This window comes from Oncorhynchus clarkii, chromosome 2, assembly GCF_045791955.1.
Source record: "Oncorhynchus clarkii lewisi isolate Uvic-CL-2024 chromosome 2, UVic_Ocla_1.0, whole genome shotgun sequence".
NCBI lineage: Eukaryota > Metazoa > Chordata > Actinopteri > Salmoniformes > Salmonidae > Oncorhynchus > Oncorhynchus clarkii.
The window spans coordinates 9,268,447-9,282,712 of NC_092148.1; the positions used below are offsets into that span (position 1 = coordinate 9,268,447).

Here is a 14,266-nt window from a genome sequence, read left to right on the forward strand (position 1 = left end):
CTAATTTCATACTAACACAACGCCTGTAATTTGGTTAGATGCTGTTTACGTATGTCCACATGAGATCAGAGGCAGAAAGGACAAGCATCTGTTTGAGCTGAGTTCCTCAGGAGAATGGAAGGTCTGAGATCAGTGTGACAGGGTGAGGGGACGAGGCTAGAGGCAAGACTGTATTTGTATCTGTTAATAGCCGAAGCTCTTCTTATTCCTAGAATCAGAAACAGTCAAAATGTCAGTGAGTGTCAAACCCTCAAGCCTCATCTCTCACACTCTACAGCAGAAGCATTTGGCTACTTCAATAGTGAGCTGGCAGGAGTATTGCCTTTCTTATCAGTACATGAGTTTCTAGAGGTGTTTGTCATGTCTGCCCATATACCTTGTACTGGATGGAGATGCTGTATACTGTGGTATGATCTACCTTTCTGGTCTGGTAATGAATATTGAATGGCACACCCATCCCCTCTCAAATTAGTAACATATTGGGGCGGCAGGGTAGCCTAGTGGTTAGAGCGTTGGACTAGTAACCGGAAGGTTGCAAGATCAAACCCCCGAGCTGACAATCTGTCGTTCTGCCCCTGAACAGGCAGTTAACCCACTGTTCCTAGGCCGTCATTGTAAATAAGAATTTGTTCTTAACTAACTTGCCTAGTTAAATAAAGGTAAAAATATTGTACATTTTGCAAATTTGTAACATATACAAATTGTAATTCGTAACGTATCATACTAAATGGAGTGTTTCACGTTTACATACAGAATAATACAAAATGCTCTGAGACCAGGTTGGCTGGACAAATAAGTGGAGGTGTAACGATCTTCTTCATCTGATGAGGAGTATGAAAGATCGGACCAAAACGCAGCGTGGTAAGTGTCCATTTTAATGAAATATAACTGAACACTGAATACAAAAATAACCAAAGTGAAACAATGAAAATCGAAACAGTTCTGTATGGTGAAACACAGAAAACAACTACCCACAAACCATAGTGGGAAAACAGGCTGCCTAAGTATGGTTCTCAATCAGAGACAACAATAGACAGCTGCCTCTTATTGGGAACCATACCAGGCCAAACACATAGAACTATAACACATAGAACAAAAACATAGAATGCCCACCCCAACTCACGCCCTCACCACATTAAAATAGAGACATAAAAATGTTTAGGACGTGACAGGAGGTGAGTCATCTATCACTGATCAGAAACATTTAGCATGCAATAATGTAGCCTAAATCAAGTGTACAGGCCTATTATTTTGTTGTCCTATAGGCAAATCCAAATGCCCAATTCTAGCTGAGTTGCTGACTGTTAACCACTGTCCGTGACAAATTTGTGATCCCAAAGTGATTTATTGAAGGATTAGGGACAGATCGCCACATACTGGGGTTCCAATGTTCCTGGTTAACATTTGTTCTATTGCAGGTTTTACTGAATAAATTATTCTATCCTAGCCAAATGTAAAGCATTTGTTTGCATGCGCCTCCTCTATATCAAGGGGTTTTGGTACTTCCCTTATGCACTACGCTTTTTAGTGTGTTAACTTTTACTATACCACAGGTCAGTATAGTCTACCAGCCTAAAGATCTATCCTGCCCTCTATCCACCATTCATAGTGACAATAGTGTTAGGCGGATCGTTTGTCCAGGTCTGCAATAGGCTAACTACTGTAGCAATCATACCACACATAAAAGCATTCAAAACTACATCAATATCCAATATGAATTGTTTTCTTTATTTAACTAGGCAAGTCAGTTAAGAACAAATTCTTATTTTCAATGACGGCCTAGGAACAGTGGGTTAACTGCCTGTTCAGGGGCAGAATGACAGATTTGTACCTTGTCAGCTCGGGGATTTGAACTTGCCACCTTTCAGTTACTAGTCCAACACTTTAACCACTAGACTACCCTAGAAAAGAACAAATAGGAATAGCTGATATGCCGCTGACAAGCCAGGTGCATCATTACACATGAAAAAACAGTGAAGACATGAAACACAGATCAAAAAGCTCCCCTATTGATCTTGTTTAGGGACAATACAGTTATTACCTAGACTATAGTAGCCTACAACACCACAATGCAATGAATCATTTCATTATTGTTTTCAAATGAGTACAAAATTATACTCTAGGCTGCAGTGAAAAAGTCCTGTGATTTGAAAGTTTCATTTCATTCATTCCATTTGGATCAGTTGTGGGTCTACTCTGACAGTTTATAAGGTCTAGAAAGGCACAGTACCAGGCCAGTCTGGCTGTATTTTTTATTCCGATACTGAATAAGCTGTTTCCGATCATCATTCTCCCAAATGGTCCTATAATAATGTGACCACATATGCTCCCGGCAGGCCCAGTTAGTCAGGAAAGCTTAATACTGCCTCCTCTCTGCACCTAGAACATAGATCTTCAATATAGCCTAAATATTTATCCTTTAACTTTTAAAATGTATTACCTTTTATATGTGTAATTAACACAACCAGTCACAACCAGTTTTAATCTGATTAGGCAACTTCAAAAGTCTCCTGTAGGCATGTGCACATTCATCCAAAATATAATTCCACCATCCTCAGAATGGCTTGACATTAACCATGTTTCCATCCAACCTTCTAATGCGAGTAAAGTAGTCTACATGTCGGATAAAAAATGTCACAGCAACACGGGAAAGCATGCAGTTTATTAGGCTACAGATGAAATAAATTAGGATGAACTTCACAGGGTGGTGAAAGTGCACAGCTATGAGGTTGATGAAGGGCCTTATTCTGGTGACATAATAATCGATGCTTGACATTTGACAAATACAAATAATCTTTAACTTTTGTCCAAGATAACCTCATCATGTAGTAGGCTATACCTGCACGGTATCAGCACGCTGTTGGATAGAGCGCACCTGCCAATACCAGAGTGGGCAATTTCGCTACATTATTATGTGACAAACCCATCAGTAGGCCTAGAGTTGAAAATGCATGGAAACTCATTTAACTTGTATTTTTTATTCAGTAAATGGAAATTAAACCTCAAATAAAACATGTGCACTACGTATTTACACGCAGACTTTTAGCTGCAACAAGTCAATTTGATGGAAACACAACTTTGATGGGAAAATGCGACAGTTTCCCTTAGCCGGTAATTACGGCTTTTGTCCGAAAAAACAATTAAAATCCAATACATAAAATTGTGGCCGGACAATTTGTCCATGAAAGGCTGTGCATTATGTACATATATGCACGAATTGAATGTGAGATTGTGTTGCTCCACAACAAGTGATTTAAACTGCTTATGTCACATGCAGAGTGCAGTGCACACTACGGCCGTTAGTTTTCATATAGCGGATATGGTGTTTTGGCACAAAATAATATTTTGAATTAATGATTGAAAGTAACATGTGTCTTTATGCTGAGGGCGGAGTCATAGCGTATCAAGAGACACTTTTCCGCACGATCATTCATGTATGAACTTCTCTGACCTTGGAAGACAGGATACGCATTGAGCAAACAAGTTGAATACAAGTTGCCGTACGCTGCATTTCAGAGACCCAAAGGCATTCCAGACAAATTAAAGCTGCCGTTTTATTCAGTTTAGAGGACTCTTCAGCTTAGCACACATTCAAGCACGTGAGTTTACTATTTAATTTGATCAATTTAATCGGTTGTTCGATCAGATGCTTATAGAATGCCAATGTCCTTCATTCTCATAGAAATGTATCTAGTTGTGTTAATTGTGTCCCTTCAACGTAGAAAAGTATTTAGCCTTTCTCATGTTGAATTCGTTATTATCCGGCAGGCCGGGGCCGTCTCCAGAGTTCCATAGCATTCGTTATTATCTGGCAGGCCGGGGCCGTCTCCAGAGTTCCATAGAATTCGTTATTATCCGGCAGGCCGGGGCCGTCTCCAGAGTTCCATAGCATTCGTTATTATCCGGCAGGCCGGGGCCGTCTCCAGAGTTCCATAGAATTCGTTATTATCCGGCAGGCCGGGGCCGTCTCCAGAGTTCCATAGAATTCGTTATTATCCGGCAGGCCGGGGCCGTCTCCAGAGTTCCATAGCATTCGTTATTATCCGGCAGGCCGGGGCCGTCTCCAGAGTTCCATAGCATTCGTTATTATCCGGCAGGCCGGGGCCTCTCCAGAGTTCCATAGCATTCGTTATTATCCGGCAGGCCGGGGCCGTCTCCAGAGTTCCATAAAATTCGTTATTATCCGGCAGGCCGGGGCCGTCTCCAGAGTTCCATAGCATTCGTTATTATCTGGCAGGCCGGGGCCGTCTCCAGAGTTCCATAGCATTCGTTATTATCCGGCAGGCCGGGGCCGTCTCCAGAGTTCCATAGAATTCGTTATTATCCGGCAGGCCGGGGCCGTCTCCAGAGTTCCATAGAATTCGTTATTATCCGGCAGGCCGGGGCCGTCTCCAGGGTTCCATAGAATTCGTTATTATCCGGCAGGCCGGGGCCGTCTCCAGAGTTCCATATTCTTTCGGGGCTCAGTCCCGAAGACTAAGGGGTTTGTGGTTCCAATTTAAAAAAGGGCCTTTCCTATAATTCTACATCATTTTATATGACTGGAGACGTTACAATACTATTTGTTTATACCACACAAATTATTAAAATGACAACCTACTCAGACCCTGCTAGGTAAAGTCCCCCCTTCTCTCAGCTCGCTGGTCACCAAAGCAGCACCCACCTGTAGCACGCGCTCCAGCAGGTATATATATATATATCTCTGGTCACCCCCAAAACCAATTCTTCCTTTGGCCGCCCGCCTTTCCTGCCTTTCCTTCCAGTTCTCTGCTGCCAATGACTGGAACGAACTACAAAAATCTCTGAAACTGGAAACACTTATCTCCCTCACTCGCTTTAAACACCAGCTGTCAGAGCCGCTCACAGATTACTGCACCTGTACATAGCCCATCTATAACTTAGCCCAAACAACTACCTCTCCCCCTACTGTATTTATTTGATTTATTTTGCTCCTTTGTACCCCATTATTTTTATCTCTACTTTGCACATTCGTCCACTGCAAATCTACCATTCCAGTGTTTTACTTGCTATATTGTATTTTCTTCGCCACCTTTACCTCCCTTATCTCACCTCACTTGGTTACATTGTGTATAGACTTATTTTTGTACTGTATTATTGACTGTATGTTTGTTTTACTCCATGTGTAACTCTGTGTTGTTGTATGTGTCGAACTGCTTTGCTTTATCTTGGCCAGGTCGCAATTGTAAATGAGAACTTGTTCTCAACTTGCCTACCTGGTTCAATAAAGGTTAAATAAAAAATAAATGAAAACATTTACATACTGAGATCAATACAACGAACGACCCGTGTCATAAATGCAACCAATAGCGTAGGCCAGCCTTTCTAGGACCTGTTAATGGTGGGTCGCAACGTGTCAGAGTAAATGTATAATTATTTAATTCATTGGTAGAATTGATATGGCCAAGTGCAACTGCGCTCTCTGTTCAGTGCGCTCTCTGCTTTGCAGCGGTGTCTGCTCAGTTTGGCAGCTGCGCGAGTGGGGGAGATGTCCGTGTGCTTCACGGTTTACCAGATATTTTGTTCTGCAGTTTTATTGAAGATCACTCTGCAACCTACAAACTGCACCGCTGTCGTGAAATGGACTCAAACCAGTCAGAAATTCTGACCGAGGTCATACAGCGATACAGTTTCACTCTCTTGGTTTCCTACTAACTTTGAGAAATAACGAGGAGCGCCTGCAATGTGTTTAGTACGGGAAATGCTTACTAATTTCGAGTCTCACAAAACGAACAAATTGAAACAACACGGCCTGACCAAACATTCACAGCATGACGTTAAACCCAGTGAGTTATTTCAGAACAGGGGACAATGCTTCAGGAAACAGTGCTTCTACAGTGGAAAAGTAAGTCATCTAGCAAGGCATTGTTGTAATTTTCTAACAGGTGATGATAAACAAATAAGGGAGCACTGTCGCTCATAATAGTAGATGTGAGTTTCTCTTTCAAACAATCCCCAGCTAATCGTTAGCTAACGTTAGCCAAAGCTAGCTTACTGATAAGTGCAACCCTAAGTAACAGTACATATGAAGATGAAACATGATCAGGCCTACTGTACATCTTACTGTGGAAATTATTGTTACAAACAAGTATAGGTTGGCACTGTTGCTGTTAAATCATTTTCATTCAGGATAAACTGATTGAAGCAAGATGCTTTTTGAGGCAAAAAGCAGGAAGCGGTAGATGTTCTGATACAGTTTGGCACCACATACCTCCAGTATGTGAGTCAGGGTTCTCAACTCTGGCGTACTTTTAAAAAAAAGTACAGAAAAAGACTAGATGCTGACCTCAGGGTTGCACTGTCAAAAACTGAGCCCAAAATAGACATACTTGTTGAAAACTTCAACCAGCTACACACCTCTCATTAGGACTGTGTGTGTTTGTTTTCTGGTCTACATCTGTGATGTGAAAATATTTATTGTATTTTAACAGCAACAGTTACACCCTACACCTTTTTTTCAACAATACTTTCTACAGTCATTTTAAATCTGTACTATTACTTTGCACTATCAAAAGCGGCGCCTGTGTGTATGTTCTGTTATACATCTGTGTGATGTGATCAATCAGTTTATTCCAGTTAAGATTTTAAATGATTTATTGTATTTTAACAGCAACAGTTCTAACCTAGACAGATATGTAAGAGTGTTTTTAATGGGGGAAAATAAACATGATTTGCTAATTATGTGGGTATTTCATTGAATTGTTCTTTGTTTTTAGGTATAAGGGCAATTACATGTACGGATATTTACCTATAGTTGCGTGTTTTCATACATGTGTGTGTGTGACAGGTACACACTCCAAAACTGGTTCTTTCAGATTCTCCACATCCACAGTATCTGGCACTGCCATAACAAGGTTCTGTCGCCAGGTCGAAGAAACAGAGTGTTCTCACCTCTTTCCCTCAAACACACACTTAGCCAGGACACCGGGGTTAACACCCCTACTCTTACAATAAGTGCCATGTGATCTTTAATGACCTCGGAGAGTTAGGACACCCGTTTAACGTCCCATCCGAAAGACGGCACCCTACACAGGGAAGTGGGATATTTTTTTAGACCAGAGGAAAGAGTGCCTCCTACTGGCCCTCCAACACCACTTCCAGCAGCATCTGGTCTCCCATCCAGGAACTGACCAGGACCAACCCTACTTAGCTTCAGAAGCAAGCCAGCAGTGGTATGCAGGGTGCTAATGTGAGTTCATGTGAATTCTGTTATACTCACAGACATCATTCAAACAGTTTTAGAAACTTCCAAATCTACTAATAATATGCATATCTTAGCTTTTGGGACTGAGTATCAGGCAGTTTACTCTGGGCACCTTATTCATCCAAGCTACTCAATACTGCCCCAAGCCATAAGAAGTTTTAACTAACCGAGACTGCGATGTAGTTTAGGTATGTGGCATCAGCCGTGAAGAATCTAGCCTAACGGCCCTTTGGTAGGCGGTGTTGTGGTCGATTTTTCACGGTGGGGTGACATGAATGATATCATGCGATTTAATATGGTCTGCGCCATGACTGAAATACAACTCATAGTAGAGTTGCCATGTTCGTTATTTTCACAAACATGTCGCAGGTAAAAATGTATTGGTTGCAGATTGCGAGTTCTATGTTGCACCACGAATGTACAGTGGTGGAAAAATTACCCAATTGTCATACTTGAGTAAAAGTTAAGTTTAATAGAAAATTGCTAAGTAAAAGTGAAAGTTACCTAGTAAAATACTACTTGAGTAAAAGTCAAAGTATTTGGTTTTAATAATTTAGCAATTACATTTACTTTTGATCCTTAAGTATTGAAAGTAAAAGTATAAATCATTTCAAATTCCCTATATTAAACAAACCAGATGGCAATGTTTACTTGTTTTTTTATTTACAGGTTACCAGGGGCACACTCCAACACTAAGTCATAATTTACAAACAAAGCATTTGTGTTTATAGGCTACCTGCATCTAAGAGAACCATGACAAAGTTGAATTACAATCTTAAACCCAGATCTTAGTCTGTGGCCTATGCCTATTGAAATGAGCCATTTATAACTGTTCGTAGTGTTAACACATGGGACATAATAATGGCACAATTGCCATAAATAGCCTAACATTTGTTTTTTTGAGCTTGCCCAAGTGTTTCTTGCTCAGAGATTTCGAGATCCTCAAACTATCCTGTCGGATTTATCTATAGTTATGCACATGCGCAAAAGGGATTTATTTACAGTTATAAACTGGGTTTAAAATTAAAAAACAGAAATACTCATAATAAAAATTCACTAAACATACATGTGTAATACATCAAAATAAAGCTTAGCTTCTCGTTAATCCAGCCGCGGTGTCAGATTTCAAAAAAGCTTTCTGGCGAAAGCGGACCATGCGATTATCTGAGGACAGCGCTCCACATACAAACACATCAATCATATTTCAACCAGCCAGGTGCGACACAAAAGTCAGAAATAACGATATAATTCATGCCGTAACTTTGAAGATCTTCTTCTGTTGGCACTCCAAAATGTCCCTTAAACATCACAAATGGTTATTTTGTTCAATAAATTCCTTCTTTATATCCCCAAAATGTCAATTTATTTGGCGCTTTTGATTCAGAAAATACACCGGTTCCAACTCGCCCAACATGACTACAAAGTATCTAATAAGTTACCTGTAAACTTGGTCCACACATTTTAAACAACGTTCCTAATCCAACCTTAGGTATTTTAAAACTTAAATAATCGATCACATTTAAGACGGGATATACTGTGTTCAATACCGGACGAAAACAAAGTGAAGCGTGTTCCAGGTCGTGCGCACCAAAAGACTTGAGTCCATCTGAGTGACACTTGGAAACAACAGGGCTACTTCTTCATTTCTCGAAAGAAAAACATCAACCAATTTCTAAAGACTGTTGACATATAGTGGAAGCCATAGGAACTGCAAGCAGATTCCTATTAAAAAGGGCTTACCATAGAAAAGTATGGAAAACAGATTGACCTCAACATTTTTTCCCTGGATGGATTGTGCTCGGGGTTTTGCCTGCCAAATCAGTTCTGTTATACTCACAGACATTATTCAAACAGTTTTAGAAACTTCAGTGTTTTCTATCCAAATCTACTAATAATATGCATACCCTATACCCTCATGCATTATTGCTTAGTCATAGCAGTCAAACAAGTTATATTGATATCCATTGATGGAAAAGGATCTGGCGAGTTTAATAAGGTAATTTTATTTTCCCTTTCTACATATTCAAATTCGTTTATCCCGTCATGTCACAGTTTGTAATAATTATTATGTTGATGGAAATCCCCCCCAAAAATTATAAAGTTGTTACGGCAATATTTCTTCTTAATTGGCTTGATAACATTATGGAAAAATTGTTTATTGTATACATGAGGCAACTCCAATTGCAAAAAAAATATGGGCTAGTTTTCAGGCCTTTTGGGTGGGTTTTGAGTGGTCATTGTGCTAGACATTTTAGTTAGACCTGGCAACCCTGACTCGTAGTCAAGTTTCTTCGGTGTGTGTGATGTATGACGTGACTAACCCAAGTGAAAGTATAGCAGGCCTCAAGTTGTAAAGTAGGCTACTAAAGTTTGAAGCTCCATAATCTTTTCCCGCTCTCTGGAGGCATGATATTGCAGCAGCTAGTGTGGGCGTGTGCCTCATGACATTAAAAACAGCAAAAACAAACATGTCTGGTTGTGGACCGCAGCTCAGAGAAATACTTCCCCTTCACACTCACACACAGGCTGTTTCTATATAAACAAACCTCAGTAGGAATGGTTACTAAATGACCCTAAAATAAGACCTGATCCAAGGTTAGTGTCCTCTCACAGTGTGTCAGGACTGTGGAACACCACCCAGAGTGTCAGAGCCCCAGAGATCCTATTAAACATGTATCTCTATAGTGAGAGCAGTGGGGTATATGGAAAGTTGTGCCCATGCCATGTCAATGCTCACTCCTTGACTCTAATGTAGTAAAGCAGGGACGACAGGAGAAGAGACCGGCCAGGAGAATGGTACTGGTAGGAGTAGGCCTGGAGCACAGCAGGCAGGAGTCAAACACTTGAGACCGGCCAGGAGAATGGTACTGGCAGGAGTAGGCCTGGAGCACAGCAGGCAGGAGTCAAAGACTTGAGACAGGCCAGGAGAATGGTACTGGCAGGAGTAGGCCTGGAGCACAGCAGGCAGGAGTCAAAGACTTGAGACAGGCCAGGAGAATGGTACTGGCAGGAGTAGGCCTGGAGCACAGCAGGCAGGAGTCAAACACTTGAGACAGGCCAAGAGAATGGTACTGGCAGGAGTAGGCCTGGAGCACAGCAGGCAGGAGTCAAACACTTGAGACAGGCCAGGAGAATGGTACTGGCAGGAGTAGGCCTGGAGCACAGCAGGCAGGAGTCAAACACTTGAGACAGGCCAAGAGAATGGTACTGGCAGGAGTAGGCCTGGAGCACAGCAGGCAGGAGTCAAAGACTTGAGACAGGCCAGGAGAATGGTACTGGCAGGAGTAGGCCTGGAGCACAGCAGGCAGGAGTCAAACACTTGAGACAGGCCAGGAGAATGGTGCTGGCAGGAGTAGGCCTGGAGCACAGCAGGCAGGAGTTAAAGACTTGAGACAGGCCAGGAGAATGGTACTGGCAGGAGTAGGCCTGGAGCACAGCAGGCAGGAGTCAAACACTTGAGACAGGCCAGGAGAATGGTACTGGCAGGAGTAGGCCTGGAGCACAGCAGGCAGGAGTCAAAGACTTGAGACAGGCCAGGAGAATGGTACTGGCAGGAGTAGGCCTGGAGCACAGCAGGCAGGAGTCAAACACTTGAGACAGGCCAGGAGAATGGTACTGGCAGGAGTAGGCCTGGAGCACAGCAGGCAGGAGTCAAAGACTTGAGACAGGCCAGGAGAATGGTACTGTCAGGAGTAGGCCTGGAGCACAGCAGGCAGGAGTCAGGAGTCAAAGACTAGAGACAGTTATATTTGAAAACTGGAACCGGTTGCATGTGATAAATCTATTACACAATGCACAATAAATATCTGACCTGACGTTAGCTTTTGCTGACTGAGTCCACCTCCCCTTACGCAGCAGATGTATGGAATAGTGATTAAAGTCACTGTTGCCTAGCAATGTGGCAGGATCAGATAAACATAACATACACATATCCAGGGTGGGTAAAGGCCTTTTCTTTGTTGCACATGTTCTTCATAAAAACACATCCTTCCTTCTAACGAAGAAGAACGCGTCTGCCATAAATGAACTATTTCAGGTGTGTGTGTTTTAAATGGGAGGGGCCACGATGAGTATCTCAAACATTCTTAAGAGGTACCACTGTTCCTCCTCTATGTTAGTTGGACCATGTGAATAATTGTATTGTTTACCCCTTTTCTCCCCAATTTTGTGATATCCAATTGGCAGTTACAGTCCTGTCCCATCGCTGCAACTCCCGTACGGACTCGGGAGAGGCGAAGGTCGAGAGTCTCTTGGCAGTTACAGTCCTGTCCCATTGCTGCAACTCCCGTACGGACTTGGGAGAGGCGAAGGTCGAGAGTCTATTGGCAGTTACAGTCCTGTCCCATCGCTGCAACTCCCGTACGGACTCGGGAGAGGCGAAGGTCGAGAGTCTCTTGGCAGTTACAGTCCTGTCCCATCGCTGCAACTCCCGTACGGACTCGGGAGAGGCGAAGGTCGAGAGTCTCTTGGCAGTTACAGTCCTGTCCCATCGCTGCAACTCCCGTACGGACTCGGGAGAGGCGACGGTCGAGAGTCTCTTGGACCTCTGAAACACGACCCTGCCAAGCCGCACTGCTCACTTAACCCGGAAGCCAGCCACACCAATGTGTCGGAGGAAACACCGTACAACTGTCGGCTATGTCAGCGTTCATGCGCCTGTTCCCCCACAGGAGTCGCTAGAGCGCGATGGGACAAGGACAAAACCCTCCTCTAACCTGGACGACGCTAGGCCAGTTGTGCGCCGCTTCATGGGTCTCCTGGTCGAACCCGGATCTGTAGTGACTCCTGTAGCACTAGTCACTCTAATAATGTTTACAGATTTTTTGCTTTACTCATCTGATATTTATATACTATGTTTTTTTCTATTGTATTCTAGTCAATGCCACTCTGACATCACTCATCCTAATATTTATATATTCCTTAATTCCATTATTTTACTTTTAGCTTGTGTGTATTGTGTGTGTTGTGAATTGTTAGATATTACAGCACTGTTGGAACTAGGAACACAAGCATTTTGCTACACCCACAACAACATCTGCTAAACATGTGTTTGTGACAAATAACATTTGATATGAGGATCAGTGCCACCATGTGAATCATACACAGTTTGGACTACTCTACGTCTATGAGGATCAGTGCCACCATGTGAATCATGCACAGTTTGGACTACTCTACGTCTATGAGGATCAGTGCCACCATGTGAATCATACACAGTTTGGACAACTCTACGTCTATGAGGATCAGTGCCACCATGTGAATCATACACAGTTTGGACTACTCTATGTCTATGAGGATCAGTGCCACCATGTGAATCATACACAGCTTGGACAACTCTACGTCTATGAGGATCAGTGCCACCATGTGAATCATACACAGTTTGGACTACTCTACATCTATGAGGATCAGTGCCACCATGTGAATCATACACAGTTTGGACTACTCTACGTCTATGAGGATCAGTGCCACCAAATCAAATCAAATCAAATTTTATTTGTCACATACACATGGTTAGCAGATGTTAATGCGAGTGTAGCGAAATGCTTGTGCTTCTAGTTCCGACAATGCAGTAATAACCAACAAGTAATCTAACTAACAATTCCAAAACTACTGTCTTGTACACAGTGTGAGGGGATAAAGAATATGTACATAAGGATATATGAATGAGTGATGGTACAGAGCAGCATAGGCAGATACAGTAGATTGTATCGAGTACAGTATATACATATGAGATGAGTATGTAAACAAAGTGGCATAGTTAAAGTGGCTAGTGATACATGTATTACATAAGGATACAGTCGATGATATAGAGTACAGTATATACGTATGCCTATGAGATGAATAATGTAGGGTAAGTAACATTATATAAGGTAGCATTGTTTAATGTGAATCATACACAGTTTGGACTACTCTACGTCTATGAGGATCAGTGCCACCATGTGAATCATACACAGTTTGGACTACTCTATGTCTATGAGGATCAGTGCCACCATGTGAATCATACACAGCTTGGACAACTCTACGTCTATGAGGATCAGTGCCACCATGTGAATCATACACAGTTTGGACTACTCTACATCTATGAGGATCAGTGCCACCATGTGAATCATACACAGTTTGGACTACTCTACGTCTATGAGGATCAGTGCCACCATGTGAATCATACACAGTTTGGACTACTCTACGTCTATGAGGATCAGTGCCACCCATGCTGGAAATAAGGTGTATGTCTTTCTCTGGGACTAATGTTGGTCTACCCACCATGATATGATATACTGTATATACTGAGTGTACAAAACATTAGGAACAACTTCCTCATATAGAGCTGCACCCCCGCCTTTTGCCCTCAGAACATCCTCAATTCATTGGTGCATGGACTCGTTCCACAGGGTTGCTGGTCCATGTTGACTCCAATGCTTCCCACAGTTGTTTCAAGTTGGCTGGATGTCCTTTGGGTGGTGGACCATTCCTGACACACACAGGAAGCTGTTGAGCATGAAAAACCCAGCAACGTTGCAGCTCTTGACACACTCAAACCGGTGAGCCCTGCAGCTATTACCATACTCCATTCAAAGGCACTTAAATCACCCTTTGAATGGCACATATACACAATCCATGTCTCAATTAGCCTACACAATCCATGTCTCAATTAACCTACACAATCCATGTCTCAATTAACCTACACAATCCATGTCTCAATTAGCCTACACAATCCATGTCTCAATTAGCCTACACAATCCATGTCTCAATTAGCCTACACAATCCATGTCTCAATTAGCCTACACAATCCATGTCTCAATTAGCCTACACAAGCCATGCCTCAATTAGCCTACACAATCCATGTCTCAATTAGCCTACACAATCCATGTCTCAATTAGCCTACACAATCCATGCCTCAATTAGCCTACACAATCCATGCCTCAATTAACCTACACAAGCCATGTCTCAATTAGCCTACACAAGCCATGTCTCAATTAGCCTACACAAGCCATGTCTCAATTAGCCTACACAAGCCATGCCTCAAATAGCCTACACAAGCCATGTCTC

At 42.4% G+C, this 14,266-nt stretch overlaps 1 long non-coding RNA gene across 1 annotated transcript in view; it reads left to right on the plus strand.

Moving 5' to 3' along the window:
- Window positions 1–582: 582 nt before the first annotated feature.
- Window positions 583–14,266, plus strand: part of LOC139420869 (uncharacterized) — a 247,742-nt gene continuing 234,058 nt past the window's right edge. The window contains exon 1 of the long non-coding RNA XR_011635554.1: window positions 583–659. This is a non-coding gene — a long non-coding RNA (uncharacterized lncRNA). The remainder of the gene's footprint in view (window positions 660–14,266) is intronic.